This window comes from Heptranchias perlo, chromosome X (assembly GCF_035084215.1).
Source record: "Heptranchias perlo isolate sHepPer1 chromosome X, sHepPer1.hap1, whole genome shotgun sequence".
Lineage (NCBI taxonomy): Eukaryota > Metazoa > Chordata > Chondrichthyes > Hexanchiformes > Hexanchidae > Heptranchias > Heptranchias perlo.
In genome coordinates this window covers 4649332-4668886 of record NC_090370.1, presented here as the reverse complement: position 1 = coordinate 4668886, position 19555 = coordinate 4649332, and the positions used below count along the sequence as shown (strand labels likewise).

At 39.8% G+C, this 19555-nt stretch overlaps 1 protein-coding gene across 4 annotated transcripts in view; it reads left to right on the top strand.

The window, feature by feature from the left end:
- LOC137307197 (zinc finger CCCH domain-containing protein 10-like) overlaps positions 1-19555 on the top strand; it is an 80644-nt gene that overhangs the window by 11662 nt on the left and 49427 nt on the right. The window contains exon 1 of one of the 4 annotated variants that reach the window (XM_067976582.1): positions 10729-10990. The exons of the other annotated variants lie outside the window; for them this stretch is intronic. The gene's annotated coding sequence lies outside the window, so the exon portion shown is untranslated. Of the gene's footprint in view, positions 1-10728; positions 10991-19555 lie in introns of those variants that run through there. 4 annotated transcript variants of the gene reach the window in all.

The following is a 19555-nucleotide window of genomic DNA, read 5'->3' as shown; positions in this document are numbered from 1 at the left end:
CTATCCAGTGACCCCTTTTGGAAGTGCATGCGTGTGGTCATTGGATCAGGTTTGGCTTTGGTGTCTCTGAAGGGGAATGGCTTGCCAGCACTTAGTGTTTAGACCCACACATAATGAATGTACATCTGGGCAAGGTACCAGAAGGCTGCCAATTCTGGTACATCTATACTGCCTTCAGGAGTGGAAAGGAGAAATTTGGGAGGGGTGAGGGGTTAGAAAGCTGAAATTCCATTGTTGCTTGCTGTATGTATGTCCTCCATTAAATCAACAGTGTACTTTAAATGGAAGTTTTAATCATTGAGATAGATGAATCAGTTATTTTGCAGATAATTCCCTCTTTCTTTGTAAAGACATGATTTGTTTTTCTTTTGCAGTTCCTTGTTGAGCATCTTGACTGAACAGCGCTGAATTAATCTATAAAAATGTCAGGTACAGATCATTTAGTCAACAGTGGCAACAGCAAGGCTGCCAATAGCACTGATGACATTTGCTGAAACGTCTTGCGCAACTTCTGCATCCGTGGCAAGCGCTGCAAACTCTGCCATCCAAACACTAATGAGTTTTCTGAACTTGGCTTTTTGTCTTATGACCTGCCTCTTAATAAAGGCTGGATTCCAGTCTGCCATGACTGTCAGAAGGGTGAATGTCAAAGAGGCCCAAATGTAAATTTTTGCACATAGAATGTGATGGGTATAATTATGAAAATTACAGTATGGAAAGCATGTACCATAACCAAGTACTTTCTCCCTTGATGATTGGATAGATCCCTATCAAGGAGATACCCATCTGAAGAGAAGAAGGATAAATGACCTACACTGAGATTTAGGAATATGGTGTCCCAAGTTCACACCCAGTTGATTCCCAATACCTTTGAGAACTATGTGCTGCAAAAGCACAACAGGGAACTCCGGACAGGTATTAAACCTGGAGCAGAATGCACATCTCTGCAAACAAATGGCAGTGGCAATGGTGGCCTCCACACTCTTTGAAACAGATAGGATACAATTCTCCCAATAACATCCGGGAGTGATACTCTAAGAAAGGGTGTGACTAAGACCATGCATTTTTTGTTATACTTCATTGTGCCTAATAAATAGACCCAAGTTTCATCCTGATCTCAGCAGGTTATCCTGGAGTAGTTATCTTTGTATGCAAAAAGTTTATAAATGAAGCTCTTCATGAACATAATATACTGTACCTCTGCATGCTCAGTATTAACTTTTGTCCACCAAACTTAGACCAATTAATATAGCAGTGGATGAGTGACAACATAATGGGAGTGCATTGTAATGCATAACTGTGCTTACTGCATTAATCCCACTTCCAGACAATTGGCAAATACTTTCTTTGTGTCTGTAATGTTGGTGGGCTAGTAGGTTTATTTGCTGCAAACTAGTGACTTTTTCCAGTTGCTGTTCTCTAGTAGCTCAGTCTTCATATTGAGCACTATGTTCAAGACGAACATTGCCATCTGATATTTTCTGTCCTGTCTTTTGAAACAAATCACCTCAGCATATTCAATGAATAAGATTTTTTTTCTTAAATCATTCTGAAACGTAAGAATCTCCCTGTTGCTCAAATGGAAGCTTTGTTTATTTTAAATTATTCTTACCAGTTTGAATAGAAATTGTATCTGGTGGGTATAAGGAACACTCTTTTTGACAACTTCCAACTCGTATTTAGTATACAGCAGATGTTGTGGAAAAGTTGTTGTGGCGAATCGTGACTTACGTAGGGGGTGTTACAATGGTGTAATCCATCACACGTTTCTGAATAATCTGATTTTGAACATCTAGATTTACTTATAGCTTTGTACCTCCCTCCCGCATTGATTATCTATTGACTCTCGGTGCAACCATCTTTTCTTTTCCCCACCCAATGATGCAGTTAAGGTTTATAGAAAAGGGATTTATTTTAATTTTTTGTTTTAAAGGATAAAAATGATTAGAGTACTGATTTCACTTCTGTTGTAGTTTTTGGTTATTTTATAAACTTGAGAATGCATTAGAGACGGTGCCTTTCCTCATTGTAATTTGAGTTCATTTTCTTGGAAGCAAACAGCCTCTGGTTATCATCTGTGTTGACAGTTATGAAATGTAAACATTCTAATTACTCTCAGCTATCAGACAGAAAGACAATGGCCCAGAATTACTTAGAAAATAACGATGAGCTCAACCGATATCAGGGAGCAAGTTCTGGTGTTCGCGCATGCGCAGTGAAACGTGGAAATCCGGAACTTGCTCTTCCTGGTCCGCCGGCAATATGACAGTTTCGAATTAAAGGGATATCGCTGGCTGGAATCAGTGGAAACAATGGACCAACACCAACTTGCTCATCTGCCCAGCTGGAAAGTAACTAATATTGCCACAAAATAGGCATGCTTAAAAATACCAGGTCTAAATTAAGTCTTAATGGCTGCCAAACAACTAAAAATTAACTTTTTAAAAAATGTGGAGTGTCATTACTCCTTTTTAATAGTTTTTGGTCAAAACTGTTAAATTAATTTTTCTCTTCTGTCTCTCTCTTATTTAATTTGATTATTTCTTACCCTTTTTTTTCCACTGTCGATAACTTTTTACAAATGGTTTCAGCGTTGTACCTTTTACTTCCTGGATTTTACGTTGGAACCTTGCAGAAACTCTTCTCAGCTTGTCAAAAATGCTGCAATCTGGTCAAGGGGAGAGAGTGATCCTCTCGCTTCTCCCAGGGGTCCTAGCTTTGCTGGAGCTAACGCTGGGCTTTTTTTCCGCTTCCTACTTGAAGTGTACCCAGTAAAGACCGCGGTAAGTTAGTAGGTTAATATAAATCTATGAAGTGGTGAGCACTGTTGGTTCACCACTCCAAGCAATTTCTGGGCTAATATTGTTCCTCATCTTAATTTGAGTTCTTTTTCCCAAGTGAAAAGCAAATGGGTTGAATTCTGAAGGCTGTAATTATCACCCATGTTTTGGTGATGGTTATTAGAATGTTTACATTTTCTTATAACTGTGTGGTTCACTCTGTGTCTCTATCACAAAACACAGTATTCAGTGTTTGCAAAGATCCCTTGGAAAGTCTCAAACCAGCGCTGCTCGATGTGGCATTCCCCCAAACCCAAAATTATCAGGTGCCTGTCTTCTCGCCTCTGCTGCTTCCTGCACACCAAGCCGAACCCCCGTGTCTCTCTCACTTCTCTACCGTCTCTGAGCTGATCACATCTTTGAGACTCACGTCCTTGAGACCCACCTCCTGCTCCTTCAACCCTAGTCCCACTAAACTGCTGATCACCCAACTTCCCATTCTTGCTGTTTGAAACAGAGAAATAGATACGCATCCAGAATCCAATCACAAAAAACAAATTAATTGTTTACAGAGATTTCTTAGAAATTCAAAAGTAGTGCTGCCAGGCATAGGATCGCCCCACACCCAGGGCTTTCAGGGTCATGGCTGCCCCTCCCCTCACTGCTGACAGGAACATGAATCCACCAGTGAGCCAAACCTCTCATTCAACCCATAGTTCTGCTAAACTCCAGGTTTCCTGTCCACGATGACGCCAGATCAAAGGACCCCCATGCTGCCAAACCCCAGTGACCTCAACTGCAGCATCTCCGCCCAGTTCTTTCAAACTCCAGAACCATTCCACAGTGCTATCAAAGCCCAGGACTGCCCCCGAGTGCAGCTAAACCCCATTTCTCCTTAGTACTGCTAACTACCAGATATCTACCTCCAATTGGTGCATCTTGCATACCATCTTGCTGTGTATTCTCTGCTTTAAAAGGCATGGGTTTAAAAAATTAAATGCATATTATAAAGGAATATATATTAAAGACCACTCATTTACAGTTTTCACAGAATAATGGATTGAGTTATGGAATTCAATCTCCGCAGCACCAGGAAAAATCCTGTAATACCATGTAATATAAATGGAATTTGACTTACTCAGTCACTAAGTCAGTGGCCCTGATGATTTTCCCTACATGACATAAACACTCCTATTATAAAACGTGAGCAACATCATGGGCGATCTAATATTAAAAGTTTTGCATTTAGTGTATCCGTCATGCATTCGAGAATGTGTCGCACTTGTACATAACTGGCTTAGATATATTCATAAAACAGCAATAAATCACAACTGAACAGATAGGGAATCTACCGATAAACAAACAACATGAATGAATGAATAAATGTATTGTTCAGTCAACAGTAGAATTGTTTGGGATTTTAAAATTAGACATGCATATATTGATAATGGTGGTTCTTCCAGAACTGAATAAATCTAAAAATTTGCTGCTAATGTAATTTCTCTCAAGGAAAGCTAGAACCTAATTATAATCCCTTAGGCTTTTCTGATTGGACCTCAATAAAAAACCATAGTTACACTTGTCAGTGAAATATTAATAGGAAACAAAGCAGAAACTCCTTGGTTATGAAGAAAATATTTTTTGGTAAATTTTTCAGTATCTTCGCGTACTAATGAATCTCTAAGTTTTAGTATTTTGTATTGACTTTTTAATTTTTCACTGATGGATGAGAATATTGCTGATTATTGACTGGAGTGGTGTCCTTGCCTTTGAAGATTATATAATCAAATTATGAAAGCATTTTTAAAAATTTTGTAAAATAAAACTGACTTTCAAAGATAGTCCGTGTCTAAACGCATTGTTGACAAGTAAGAAATTCCATAGGTAAACTTGTGTAAGGGATCTGTCCTGAAGGAACTGTTGGTGCAATAGAGTGTCTGTAAATTAGAAATTTTACTTTGATTTCTACATGCATTAGGACCCACATCCCTTATATCTTCTGTTCTGATTCTTGGATTCAGGTGGCAACCCTCCCTTGCAGTGCACACTGTTTCAGGAACTTATCATAAAGCTCGAGGCCCAGATATCTGCAGTTTTTCTGTGTTGAATTTGTATTGTTCTGAAAATACACTGATACATGTTCACAGTTTAAACGCAACAGTTTATAGTATATCTATTTTAGGGCCAGTGTCAATTTAATTCTCTGCCAGTTCATATTGCCTAAAGAAAAGTCTACAGGACTCTAGTTTAGGTTCCTTCCGTATATTAAGTTGACCCTAAAATGTTGTCCAATATTTAGAAACATGGGTTCACTTTCCAGTTTCCTCCACACAGCCAGTCAGCCAAGCTCAAGTGCTTACCTGCAGGGAAAGAAAGCAACATCAGGCCAGTCTTGAACATCTCTTTACAGCGGAATTAAGAATAGCATAGGCAAATTCTGTGAACAGGTAAGCTTTTTGCCTTCTTGGCATGGGAGGTTGGAGCAAATTCGTTAAATGCGTTTCAGGTATCTTGTATCCGAGGTACTGTGTCATTGATCAGTAACATATGTCTGTCGTTCAAGTTTGTGTTTATTGATATAAAAGATTACTTAGGAACAACATCCTATGTGTCTGAATACTTCAGTAGACAAATATCACCACACAGTCTAAAATTACAATATTTCTTCAAAAATTAAATAAGCAAAATCTTTAATCTTCGCACTAAACAAATGCTACAGAATTCAGATTGCCTTGTGCTCTGTATTTGCACAATGTTTTACAGCACAAATCCATTAATTAACATGCCAATCTGCTTCCAGCAGAACTAGTCTTTTGTGGATTTAAAACAGTTTCAGCAAGGTCTACATGATTGACTTTCTGCAGTGAAATCTCAATTTTTAAGTACGGATCTTCTTCAGTGTGGGATTATAATCAATCTTAATGAAGTCGTCCACAAATAAGTACAGTAAGAATTTAAAATTAAGTGCAGGAAAAGACCATTTGGTTCATCAAGCCAGACTCCATCGGTGGTAGCATTCTGACTCCTTCGACAAATAATCAGGGTCAGTGTTCTTTTGTGACTGAATAAGTCAAATTCTATTTTTACCATATGGAAGTACAGGATTTTTACTGTTGTTTTGGGGATTGCATTACAGACCCATTGAATTATATTGACCGAGTCAAATTCTATTTTTATTACGCGATTACAGGACTTTGCAGGACTAAATGTTTTGGGGCTTATATTCTGTGACTCCATCCATTTTTCTGTGAAAACCATAAACCAGTGGCTTCATGATGCTGTTCAGCAAATTACACACATGACCATTTCAACATTGCAATATAGCAATACACAAGCTGACGAACCTTTCACAACCAAATGTAATGCTCCTTGATTTGTGCAGATGCATCTGCAAATGGTTGTTATCAGTCATCTTTTGTAACATCATATTCCCTAATCCTGACTCAGGTGCATCAGATGAATCTTTGTTTGTCTTCAGAATCATAAAGCTCCAGAATTGCTCTTGCATGAGCAGTCTCTAAATTTTTCCTGTTCACGATTCTAGTTCATTCAGCAGTGATTTCTGGAAAAAATTGGACTAATTCACCTAATAGACCATACCTAGGAGTCTGCACATCTTTCTTGCACTGTGAGCATGACATGCCCTCAATAGCTGAGACTTTCACGCAATCAGGCTTAAGTCCTAACTCTCACCAAGTCCCATTCACCCATCACCCACGTGCTCACTGCCCTACATTGGCTCCCGGTCCGGCAACGCCTTGATTTTAAAATTCTCGTCCTTGTTTTCAAATCCCTGCATGGCCTCACTCCTCCCTATCTCTGTAACCTCCACCAGCCCATAACACTCCGAGGTCTGTGTTCCTCCAACTCTGGCCTCTTGCACATTCCCGATTTTCTTTGCTCCACCGTTGGCGGCTGTGCCTTCAGCTGCCTAGGCCCTAAGCTCTGGAATTCCCTCCCTAAAACCCCTCTGCCTCTCTACCTCTCTCTCCTCCTTTAAGACGCTCCTCAAAACCTACCTCTTTGATCAAGCTTTTGGTCACCTGTCCTAATATCTCCTTATGTGGTTCGGTGTCAAATTCTGTCTGATAACGCTCCTGTGAAGCGCCTTGGGACGTTTTACTACGTTAAAGGCGCTATATAAAGCAAGTTGTTGTAGTTATGTCATCAACAAATGTCAACTCATTGCTTCCAAATACACATTTGTCTTTATTATGTTGTTGGATTCTTCTAGTAACTATCTGAAATCTGTCAGGTTTCTGTTTGAACGAGCCCCGCACTGTTATATCATCCACTGATGTGTCAACACTTTTAATGTGCTCATACATCATATGGATGGTTTTATGATGCAGTTTACCCTTTTTAATACAAAGTCATTTGATTAGATGTTAATTCAAATTTCTTTTGAGTACAACAATGCTATTTTAATTAAGTATTTTAATTTGAATTACTGTATAATTCAAATTTTTGTTAATCACTTCAGGTTAACAGGAGTAGACTGTACCCCTGCAGCTGAAGCAATGCTAAAGGGAAGCTGTAAGAATCTGTAACTTCATCAAAGTACATAACTTTTTTCATTCAAGTTCAGTTGCTAGATACCTGAAGATACAACTAACTTGTTAAAATAGCTTGCATTAACAAACTGTGCTGTAATTTCCTATGGAGTTGGTGGCTTGAAATGTTTCCCTGTCCTGTTTAGGTCTTTAGGACCCAAAAAAATCCAAATTTTACTCTGTGTCAACAATTACTAACAAATTTACCTGTTGGTACATCCATGTCTTCCAGTCATTCGAGATCCATTTTTTTTTTACTTACAGTAGTGCAAATGGAATTTTTCTGTTTGGGTATATTTTTTAAGTAACTTGTTTATCAGTCCTGATCTGGTGGTTCCCTAATAAACAACCCAATCTTTGAAGAAGATCCTTTATTCCTGTGTAAATGTTCTTTTACTTTTCACTGGACTGAATTTCTCATGTGCTCAGACCTAAACTTGGCTGAATATCTTTTGGCACTACTACAAATGACAACTACAAATGACAACTGGTATTTGGTGTTCTTGTGTGTGTCACTGGCAGTACATTTGTCTTCCACGTTATGTCTGCTCCTGACTACCCTGTCACTTTTATGTTCGTTTCATGCAGTTTAGGTCCATCAGACATGACATTTACATATGCTCCTATTTCCAGTTTAAAGCATATTACTGTTTCATTCACTATTAATGGTAGCACCCAAACTCTCATTGTTCTCTTCCACATCATGCACTTGACTTTTGCCTGTTCTATAATTTGCAACATCTTGCATAGTGTGTTTTAACCACATTTTATGCCCGCTTTCCCAAAAGCTTAGCATCTTTTGGGTCTACATGGGTTCCACACCATTCCTCACTTTATCTCTCTCAACTTTGATGCATAGTATTTCAGACTTTTAATTTGATAGTTTCTTAACCTCTTTGGTAACAAATGTGTGGTTCCATTTTCCTCACTGCTCAGCTCTTTGGCCTGATCGTTTATTGTTTCTTTCCCTCTAAGGATTTGTACTGTTTTGCCTTAACTGCTCTCTGCAGCCTTTCCAGAAGAATTATCTGGTATTTTACATATCCTGTCACTTTAGTGATTCTATTCAACAAATTCATGAGTCTTGCTTTGAGTTCTTAATTCAGTTTACATACTGATCAATAGTTTCTCCCATTTTCTGTACAAGAATAATCAATGCTTTGAGTTCTGGTATCAATCATATTTATGCATTATTACATCAAGTACCACATTCTTTCCTTCAAAGTTGAAATTAGTTTAAATAGTCTTCCTCAATAACAGGAAAATGGATGACCATAAGAGATAGGAGCAGGAGTAGGCCATTCGGCCCCTCGAACCTGCTCCGCCATTCAATGAGATCATGGTTGATCTGATTTTTACCTCAACTCCACTTTCCTGCCTTTTCCCTATATCGTTTGACTCCCTTGCTGATCAAAAATTTGTCTAACTCAGCCTTGAATGTATTCAATGACAGCCTCCACAGCTTTTTGGGGTAAAGAATTCCAAAGATTCACGACCCTCTGGGAGAAGAAATTCCTCCTCGTTTCTGTCTTAAACGGGCGACCTCTTATTCTGAGACTATGCCCCCTAGTTTTAGGTTCCCCCATGAGGGGTAACATCCTCTCAGCATCTACCCTATCAAATCCCCTCAGATTCTTGTATGTTTTATTCTTCTAAACTCCAATGAGTATAGACCCAACCTGTTCAATCTTTCCTCATAAGACAACCCTTCCATACCCGGAATCAACCTAGTGAACCTTCTCTGAACTGCCTCCAATGCAAGTATGTCCTTCCTTAAATAAGGGCACCAGAACTGTACGCAGTACTCCAGGTGTGGCCTCACCAGCACTCTGTACAGTTATAGCATGACTTCCCTACTTTTATACTCCATCCCCTTAGAAATAAAGGCCAATATTCCGTTTGCCTTCCGGATTACCTGCTGCACCTGTATGTTGACTTTTTGTGTTTCATGTATGAAGACGGATGCTTTCATCTTAAATTTTTTTTGTTAGACTTAATGGCTACAAATAATTCATAAAATCATAGAAGTTTACAACATGGAAACAGGCCCTTCGGCCCAACATGTCCATGTCGCCCAGTTTATACCACTAAGCTAGTCCCAATTGCCTGCACTTGGCCCACATCCCTCTATACCCATCTTACCCATGTAACTGTCCAAATGCTTTTTAAAAGACAAAATTGTACCCGCCTCTACTACTGCCTCTGGTAGCTCGTTCCAGACACTCACCACCCTTTGAGTGAAAAAATTGCCCCTCTGGACCCTTTTGTATCTCTCCCCTCTCACCTTAAATCTATGCCCCCTCGTTATAGACTCCCCTACCTTTGGGAAAAGATTTTGACTATCTACCTTATCTATGCCCCTCATTATTTTATAGACTTCTATAAGATCACCCCTAAACCTCCTACTCTCCAGGGAAAAAAGTCTCAGTCTATCCAACCTCTCCCTATAAGTCAAACCATCAAGTCCCGGTAGCATCCTAGTAAATCTTTTCTGCACTCTTTCTAGTTTAATAATATCCTTTCTATAATAGGGTGACCAGAATTCATATCCTTTGTACCATTTATAATTTTCTGCAAGATTCCCAGTCAGTTTAAATTTAGGTGGTTTACAAAAAATATAATTCTTTTTGAGTTAATTTCCTTCCTTGACATCAGTTGCTTCTGATATCATGTAACATTTTCATTTTAAGCTTTTTAGGGTCTTATAAGCTGTAATCCATGAAAAACATTAATTTTGAAAGTTTGTATTAAATTTGTTCAGCTCAACCTATATGTATAACTTCCATCTTGCTGGTATGGTACCCTAAGGTGGTCCTGGCTGGATAAGCAGTGAGAAGTATACCAGTGCTCTGTGCTGGTAAGCTGCACAGCTTTTAACTAGTTAAACTCCAGCCTAGACTCTGTCCGCCTGTCTCTACCTCAGTTCCTTAGACTTGCTTAAGTGGGGTATGACCCTTTGGGAAGAGAGTGTGCATTCTATAATCTTGCAAATAGAACATGTACCAGTGTAAATTTCTCAATAATTTGGTTTGAAAACTCTTGAACACGCTGATGGGCTTCAGCTACTTGTCTGACTTTAAAAAAAATAGATTGCTTACTAAAGTAAGTACTTTATATCTTTTTACTTTATATTACTTGAATCATTACTTTTTTTGTGATCACACACCGTATTCAGTTTTTACAACTTGCTTCCAGCACAAGTTGTTTTCCCTGCAATTATTAAGTTATAGTGCATTATTATGGTTTGGTTTCCTGGTACAAATGTTATTTGATGGTATACTCGATCGTAGATAGGCGGTTGCTATGCTCTCATTTCCTTTGCTTGAGCTGTCGGCGTCTTTGTGTGTCTTAAGCCGTGCGTTTTGACGTCTGTTACTTATGAATGTGGGGGAGGGAAGTATTATTGCCACGCCATTTTAAAATCGGTTTTTCAGGCCGCCATTTGCTCGCTGACCTGCCTGCAAAATGGCGCCTGACGCTATCTAGTATAACTTTCTGGTAGATTGGCCAATAGGAGGGCCGCATTCCCCGGAAATTTCCACTAAGGTTCAGCCTTTTGTGTTGATGAGGCCCAATACAAAGTTTATTTCATCGTCACGGCTCCCAAGCGATGATTAAATTACACATAGTTCCTCACTGCTAGCTGGATGTGTGGAGGTAAGATCCGGAGCGTTTTTGTCCTTGGCGGTATTTCCGGCCAGTTGCAATACTTCTGCCGAGCACAGCAGCCTGGAAGATTGGTGGTGCTGCAGCTCTGATCCTCGCCGTGTAATTGCTCTTGTTCGGCAATTTGTGCGTTCGCCACCCGGGATCTGCAGCCCAGCTTTGGATTTGGGTTTTACAATGTTGCCATGGGCAGTCTTGAAACGTCCGTCGCAAAATTAATAACTGAATATTCTCTCTCTCTCTCTCTCTCTCTCTCTCTATATATATATATATATATATATATATATCCAGAATACAGTATTTAAATAGTTATGACCAACACGTTGCATTGGGAAAGCAATTTTATTAATAAACAAATAGACCAGCAAATATGGGAACCGCTGAGTGAATAAACGTTCTACAGGTTTATAAATAGGTTAATAACGAAACTCTGAAATCCATAATTCAAACTTTTAGATCAATACAAGTATGAATCGAAAAGTTCAATTATAATCTGATTTAACAATGTACGCATCTGACGTCAAATCAAAGATAATGAATAAATTCACAATGCAGATATGAACTAGGTTGTTCCAGATTAGCTATTTTGAAAGCTACTGTATTTTTATAACGTTACAATTTCCCATTGGAAATCTAGTTTTATAACCAGTTAGCAGATTGGATTCTATGGAGGACAAATGTATTAAAATCTCAAAAGTGTACTTGATGTATTTAAAAATATTCCTTAATGCAGGAACATTTACTATGTTAACAGTTTTGAGAGGTGTTCTGGTGCATGCTGGGAATTATATTTCTGTGATCTGTTAAGGCAAATAAAGCTAAGAATTGGTGAACACAGGTGTAACTGAGCCATACAGACCTGAAGGTCCCAGTCCTGACTCCTGAACTGATCTCAGTTGGGGTGATTTTAAAGGCATTTAGCACCCATGAGCTAGATAGGAAAAGCAGACAGGGCTCCCACTCTTGAATGTTATCCAGTGACCCCTTTCAGAAGGTGAGTGTACGTCTGGTGAGAGGATTGGGATCTGATGTGATCTGATCCTGGTGGTATCCTGCCCGTCATTAGAACCATAGAAAAGATACAGCACAGAAGGGGGCCATTCGGCCCATCGTGTCTGCACTGGCTCGAAGAACAACCAGGTGCCCATTCTAATCCCACCTTCCAGCACCCGGTCCATAGCCCTGCAGCTTACAGCACTTTAGGTGAAGGTCCAGGTACTTTTAAAAAGAATTCAGGCAGCGAATTCCATACACCCACCACCCTCTGGGTAAAAAAGTTTTTCCTCATGTCCCCTCTAATCCTTCCGCCAATCAGCTTAAATCGATGTCCTCTAGTTCTTGAACTCTTCGCTAGGGGAAAAAGATACTTCCTGTCTACTCTATCTGGGCCCCTCATAATTTTGTACACCTCAATCAAATCACCCCTCAGCCTCCTCTGCTCCAAGGAAAACAACCCCAGCCTATCCAATCTCTCCTTGTAGCTACAATTTTCAAGCCCTGGCAACATTCTTGTAAATCTTCTCTGCACACTCCAGAGCAATTACGTCCTTCCTGTAATGTGACCAGAACTGCTTAAGATAACTGCTTAAGATATGTGCCACTAAATTTGCCCCTGTTGTGCTCCCTCTTCCATCTCATTCCCAGTCCACCTTAGTTTCTCCTTGGAAATTCCTTGGATTCACCCTATCTTAAATGTGAACCCTCTTACCTAAATTTCCATTTGCCCATACATTGGTATATTATAAAGTAAGGGAAGCTGATACTAACTGTAAAATGACCCGTTGGCTTGAAAGCTCTGGCCTCATCCAGTGAATATAGTTTCAGGCATGGCTATTTCACTGGTTGTCCTTATGTTGTGTATATCTGGAGTTGTGCTTTGAATCGTGCCATCACTGCTGACTTCTCCAAAGCCTTTGTTTAGTACATTTCTAACCAAGTTACCATTGTATAGCTTCTCACCAAAACTATGTTCATGGTCATATAGTTTACTCTCAAATTACTCTTGCCTGCTGTAGATGATGCTTGAACCTTTTGACTTTCCCCCTATTAACTCAGGTTTTCCAGGGCTCTGTCCCTCCATTCATCATCCAACTCCTGCTGATCTCACTGTACGTTCATGAACTTGCTTCAGATCGCAATCCCTCAATGCTCACAATATCCAGTCCTCTTGCAATACAGTGGCTGAATTGCTGCATCCTGGTCTCCAAATCCTTTAGTACAGTGAAAATCTAATTTCTTCTGAAACATAGTTTCTTCATGTCTCTCTGCAGTCTAATGAGCAGCCTTGTCTTTGGCTTCACTCTTAGTCCTCTCTTTTGTGACATTCGTACGTGGCTCTCCCACATTATCTTTGTGAAAGTAGCTTTAAGCAATGAATCTCTCTTCCTGCCAAGCAACTCTTAAGTCGCCAACTGAGAGTTTAATACGGCTCTTCTATTTACAATAACAATTTGTGTTTATGTAACTCCTTTAACGTAATAAGACGTCTCAAGGTGCTTCACAGGAGAGTTATTAAATTTGACACCGAGCCACATAAGAAGATATTAGGACAGGTGACCAAAAGCTCGGGTCAAAGAGGTAGGTTTTAAGGAGCCTCTTAAAAGAGGATAGAGAGGTGGAGAGATTAAGGGAGGGAATTCCAGAGCCAATGGCCGCTTCTCACTGCTTCCTTGCACTTCTGGACAAAACAGAAGAGAAACAGTGTTAAGAATTCGGATCTGCAATAGATACCTTCTCTGATTCAGTGGTGTCAGCCATTCCTGTAAGTAGTCTGAGCACCTTGCTTTTATGGACGTTGACTCCCACTGCCCTTTATTTACTTGTATGAAACTTCCATGATCTAGACCATCTCTTCATGTTTTACGCATGTCTACTCCTTCAGTTTCTCCGAAGGCGGACCGAGTTAATACTAGATGAGGTGATGTTTTCATTTGTAGACTGCTTTATTCCACAGTATGGTGAAATGTACAGAGTAATTGGTCTGATCAGTAGAACTTGTGTTTGTGTAGTGTTACAGACATAAAGAACAAGTGTTGCTATTCCACTTTGGGTCATTTTACTTGAACAGAATAACCTCTCTGCATTCTGTCCCACAGCCTCTGAGTAGGACCACCCTGCTTCCCAGTAGTCTCCTGTCTTTTCAACCTTCCTGCAGTACTTTGTTGCCTGACTGCCATTCTGGTGTCTATGTTCTGAATTTTAAAAGCCGGCCTCATAGACCAACAGAGTTCAGAGTTTTCTAACACCATTGTATGGTGTCTTTTTGAATACCCAGACATGCTAACAAATCACCTATTATTGGATCTCTGAGAGAAACAACATCCTATTTTGCATATTAGTTACATCTGATTTTGGCCTCAATGCAGCATGGGGCTGTCCTGAGAAGTTAACCCTCTTTGGGCATGCTTTTTGCTTAAATGCCCAGGTCCTTTCTGTGGGGAAAAATGTCCAAAGAATCCTGAACCATAACAAATAGATAATCTTGTTTTGACCTCCAACTCTTCTCTTTTCTCACTCACTCCCCTGTCAATATCACCACTAGGGTGGCAAAAGCATGCCCCTGTCAAAACTAATGTTGGCCTTCCTCCTCCTATGGCTCTGCTGCTGTCCAGACTGCTTTACTCCGCTTTTGGACTGTCCTGTTCACACTGATTATTCCTTCATGAATTGACAAATCTCTTGCAAAATAATTATTTTGTAAAGAATTTGCACCCACGCTCCTCAAATTGTGCTTAATTTGGTTGATAGGCTTCCGGATAGCAAGGCGTGGGAGGGGGGAGGCATACCAGGAAGCTAAAGTTTTGATGGTTTTGAGCCCTAGGGTTCAGTTCAGCATCCTTCATGATAAAGGGAAGATAAATCAGGCAGGGTTCATACTCTTCGACAAAATGCGTATATGGGGAACATTGGGTGAGAGTAGAATCGGGCTTGACTGAGATCTTCTCTATAGTTAAATGGCCTACTGACACTATCAAGCTTTCACATGAAGAATAGCTGCTTGGTGAAGATACTGGAGGAGGGCTGCTGTCACCCATAAAACTGCCACAGGATGAGCCACTCGTCTTCAGGAGAGAGGTGATAAAGGACATACAGAGGAAGAACGTTTTAGTGAAAAGTTGTATTTACTGGGTTATGGTTTTTAGAAGTGCTTACCAGTGCTTTCTCTGTTATATGTAGTGCATCTCCTATGGCATTTGATTTTTTTTTTAATTGAATAAGTTGTCCCTTACCAATCCCAAATATGCCTTAGTACAGTCTACTTTTGATCATTCAAAATTATTTTGTGAGATAGAATAACATAGCAAAGTGAGAATTTAGTGCTAAAAGTAATTGAATTAGCAGATGATTTGAAGTAAAAGTAGACTGCATTAGGCTTTTCATAAATAGATCCCCAGACCTGTGGAGGCTTAGGCCTCACTATATCAGTCTACAGATTTGCCCAGTCCTATATTTCACCAATAACCATCAAACCTATCCTAATAATTCGCCTCGGAATTCACATTTTAAAATGCTAAAAGCCACCCCACTATAAATAGAGTTGGTTCCCTCTGAGCCCGAATGAGGTCTGTCATGGTGGTTGAATTTTTTTGTGTTTATAGTATGGAATTTCTTTTTATTTTTGTAGGTTTTTTTTATGCAATGTGGTTTAGTGAGACAACTAAAGCAGAAAACAAAATCAGAGGTATAGACAACAAATTTTATCTTTTTCAGCTGTTAAATATTGTAGTGGCATTTCATTTTTGAAAATTGTGAAGTCTTAAAGATGGTAATTTTATCTAGTCACTGTTGATGACACTTTTCTCTTCGAGCATGGTTATTTTTGAAGGGGGGGGGGGTGAATAATTTGCCAGTGGTAATTACAGGGATCTTGCAAATCTTCTTCAATGCTGTCTTTTCACTCCACTACCTACAGTAACTACTGAACATTTCTTCTGACAATATCTGTCATAATAGACATAATGGTGAATAATTCTGGCAGCCCAAAAGTTCTGAACTTTTTTGTTTCAATTTTTAAGTTTTTTTGAGGATGGGTCACATTCCTGTCTAAATCAGAACCGTTTATCCTGATTCCTAAAATAATTGCCAATTTTTCTCTCATTCTCTTCACCCGTACTGGGATATTGCTATCTGGGCAGTGGTTATCCTCCAGTACCTCATCTAAGCAGCCGTTATTTACGGAAACCTTGATGGTGAGTGTTGGCAAGCTATCCAACTGTGGAAGTTGCCATAAAACAGACCCAATGCTGTCCTCACTTGACATTCACATGCTGTGTAGCAATCAGGAGTGGAAACCCTGGCTGATATTTTTTTTCAATTCCTAACCAAGGGACAGTAAGGCCATTTGTTGTGCTCTTGTTACTGCCCATGGTTGAGATCAGCTAATTTAACAAAGACCAGGATCTAACCTGGGACAATCCTGGTCTGTACAACTCATTTGGATGGCTTAAACAGCATTTTGAATTTGCTGGGTTTTTTTTAAAAAGTGATACTTTTAAGGCACCATAAGCTGCCATACCATATTTATGTAGATTTGTTAGTAACTTAGAAACACAGACACCTGAATGATATAAACTCGTTTGAAGAAAACTTTATTTGGGTAGTAATGGATTTGTAGTCTGATAACTCCATGACACTATGGCTTCATGGAGATCTAAAATTTTGGGTTTAATTTCAGCAAGGTGTCCTTTTAGAAGTAGTAAGGAAAACTGCAAAAAGCCTAAGTCATTGAGTTTTTTTCTTTCATTTAGTGCTAGCTGTGTAATCCTGTGTATTTAGTTAGCACTGAATTTAAAAGCTGCTAATGATTGGGAGTAGCATCCAGTACTCAAACGGATGCCAATTCCTTCTGCTTTATCGAGCCGTTGACAGACTGATCATTCACTGGTGTCATTTGAGCATTTCTGCTCACTGTCCGAGCCGAATTATTAAATCTCCATAAGACTCGGTGAGGCATTCCTAAGTCCAATTCTTTAGTTGCAGACCTACCAATCTTAAATTGATCATCTTAGTGAATTTTTGAGCACATCAAAGTGAGGGATATTGGTGCTAGGAACAGTTCCTCTTACCAGACACCAAACATTTCAAATTTAGGAATGTTATAACCATCTCATACAATTTAATGCTAATATGTGGGCACACTTTTCTAAATTATGTACAGTGTATACACGTGTATATGTTTTGGCTAGCAATGTGAGGAATGCAAGTGCTAAGGAATGGAACCTTTTTCCATTTTTGATACTCGGGCTGGGGTTCTCTGCTTCTGTCCTTGCCACCCTGTGGTTTTTCCCCCCATTAAAGTGAATTGGCAGAAAATCACAGGCTGTTGAGTGCAGAAGTGGAAAATCCCAGCCCCAGTGTCTGCACCAGGAGCTCTGAAGACAGTTAAGGCATGGATTAGATACTAAATATAACTCTACACTGCTCCCAACAATATGCCTTAACCCCAGCCTCAAATGATTCCTCTGCTGCACCAGTTTTTCCATTTCCCGTACCAGCCATTTTATGGCCTTTGAGTCATATTGCCAGATCGTGGGTACTTTTGTGTTATGCGCCCATGCCTACTTGAAACTGGTTTGTGACTGTCTACATGCATTTGACATAGTTCTAACTTGATATAGTTCACATAGACTCATCCAGTTGGTATGAGTTGCATTTCAAATCACACTCCTGAGATGAAATGAGAATGCTAGCCCATTGTGCTGCTGTCCCTTGACTCACCAGCTTTGAAAGGGGGCTGGCATTTTGTCCTTGGAGGGAATACAAAGGAGGGCAACTAAGCTGATGTATGGGATTGCACACTGGTGTTGTGCTAAGCCATGAGAAAGACGAGGGTTACTAAGGATGCTTGTACTGGAAAAAGGTGGCTTTAAGTTGATATTGAGGCATTTGAGATTTTAATTTGCTGCCGCGTTTCCTACATTACAACGTTGACTACACTTCAAAAATACTTCGTTAGCTGTAAAGTGCTTTGGGACATCCTGAGGTCGTGAAAGGCACTATATAAATGAAAGTTTTTTTTAAAGGAGATAAACAGAAACCCAGAATGGTTAGTACTATTAGCACAAGGTCTAGTATAAGGAAATATGGATGCAAGGTTAGATGAGAAAAGGTGAATGCACAGTTAAGATGCAACATCATGCAGAGGGTGGTGAAAATGTGGAATAGTCTACCATAGGCGATGGAGCAGGCAGAGTGTTAACAAATTTCAGTAGCTTGATGGATACATTTTTGGAAGACTGGGCTACTGAGGGGTGTTAAGTCTGTGACCTTGGGCACTGGCCTGATGGATAGAAATATTGTTTTCCAGTCCAGTTCACTGTACGATGTTCCTAAGGACATTGGGACATATCCGAGTTGGGGTGGTAGGTAGTAATGCATCATGGGTAATCATGGTCTCGTGGAACATGCTTGATTGCCTTGGGGAGTAGAGGAGAAACTTACCAGAGTTTTTCCTGAAATTGGCCACAGGTTTTTCTGTTTTTGTGTGTCTCCCAGGAGTTAGCATTGCTAATTGGGTAAGATTGTGCACTAGGGCATACCATGGAGAGGATAGGGTGATTACAGATGGGCCTTTCTTTTCATTTCATTTGTTTGTGAATGGCTTGAAACAGAAAATGTATTCAAATTAGGAAGGCAAGTAGTATGTTGGCTTCTATTGCAAGGGGGTTGGAATATAAGAGTAAGGAGGTCTTGCTGCAATTATATAGAGCTCTGGTGAGACCACACCTAGAGTACTGTGTACAGTTTTGGTCTCCTTATCTAAGGACGGATATACTTGCCTTCACTAGATTGATTCCTGGGATGAGAGGGTTGTCCTATGAGGAGATTGAGTAGAATGGGCCTATATTTTCTGGAGTATAGAAGGATGAGAGGTGATCTCATTGAAACTTATAAAATTCTTAGGGCTTGACAGGGTAGATGCTTGAGAGTCTGTTTCCCCTGGCTGGAGAGTCTAGAACTAGGAGTCATAGTCTCAAGATAAGGGGTTGGCCATTTAGGACTGAGATAAGGAAAAATTTCTTCACTCAGAGGGTTGTGAATCTTTGGAATTCTCTACCCCAGAGGGCTGTGGATGCTCAGTTGTTGAGTATATTCAAATGTAAGGAATCTTACAACACCAGGCTATAGTCCAAGAATTTTATTTTAAAATCACAAGCTTTCGGAGATTATCTCCTTCGTCAGGTGAGTAGTGAATGAGAGGTTCTCAAATCGCATTGTGATTTTAAAATAAAATTGTTGAACTATAACCTGGTGTTGTAAGATTCCTTACATTTGTCCACCCCAGTCCATCACCGGCATCGCCACACCACGAGTATATTCAAGACTGAGATGGTTGGATTTTTGGACACTAAGGGTATCTAGGGTTATGGGGATAGGGTGGGAAAGTGGAATTGGGGTAGATGATCAGCCATAATCTTATTGAATGGCGGAGCAGGCTCGAGGGACGGTATGGCCTACTCCTGCTCCTATTTCTTTTGTTCTTATGATTGAACAGTAATATTCCCCTTTTTATGTTTGCTGTGGTTGCCTTTAAATTCACATTGTCAAATTTACCTT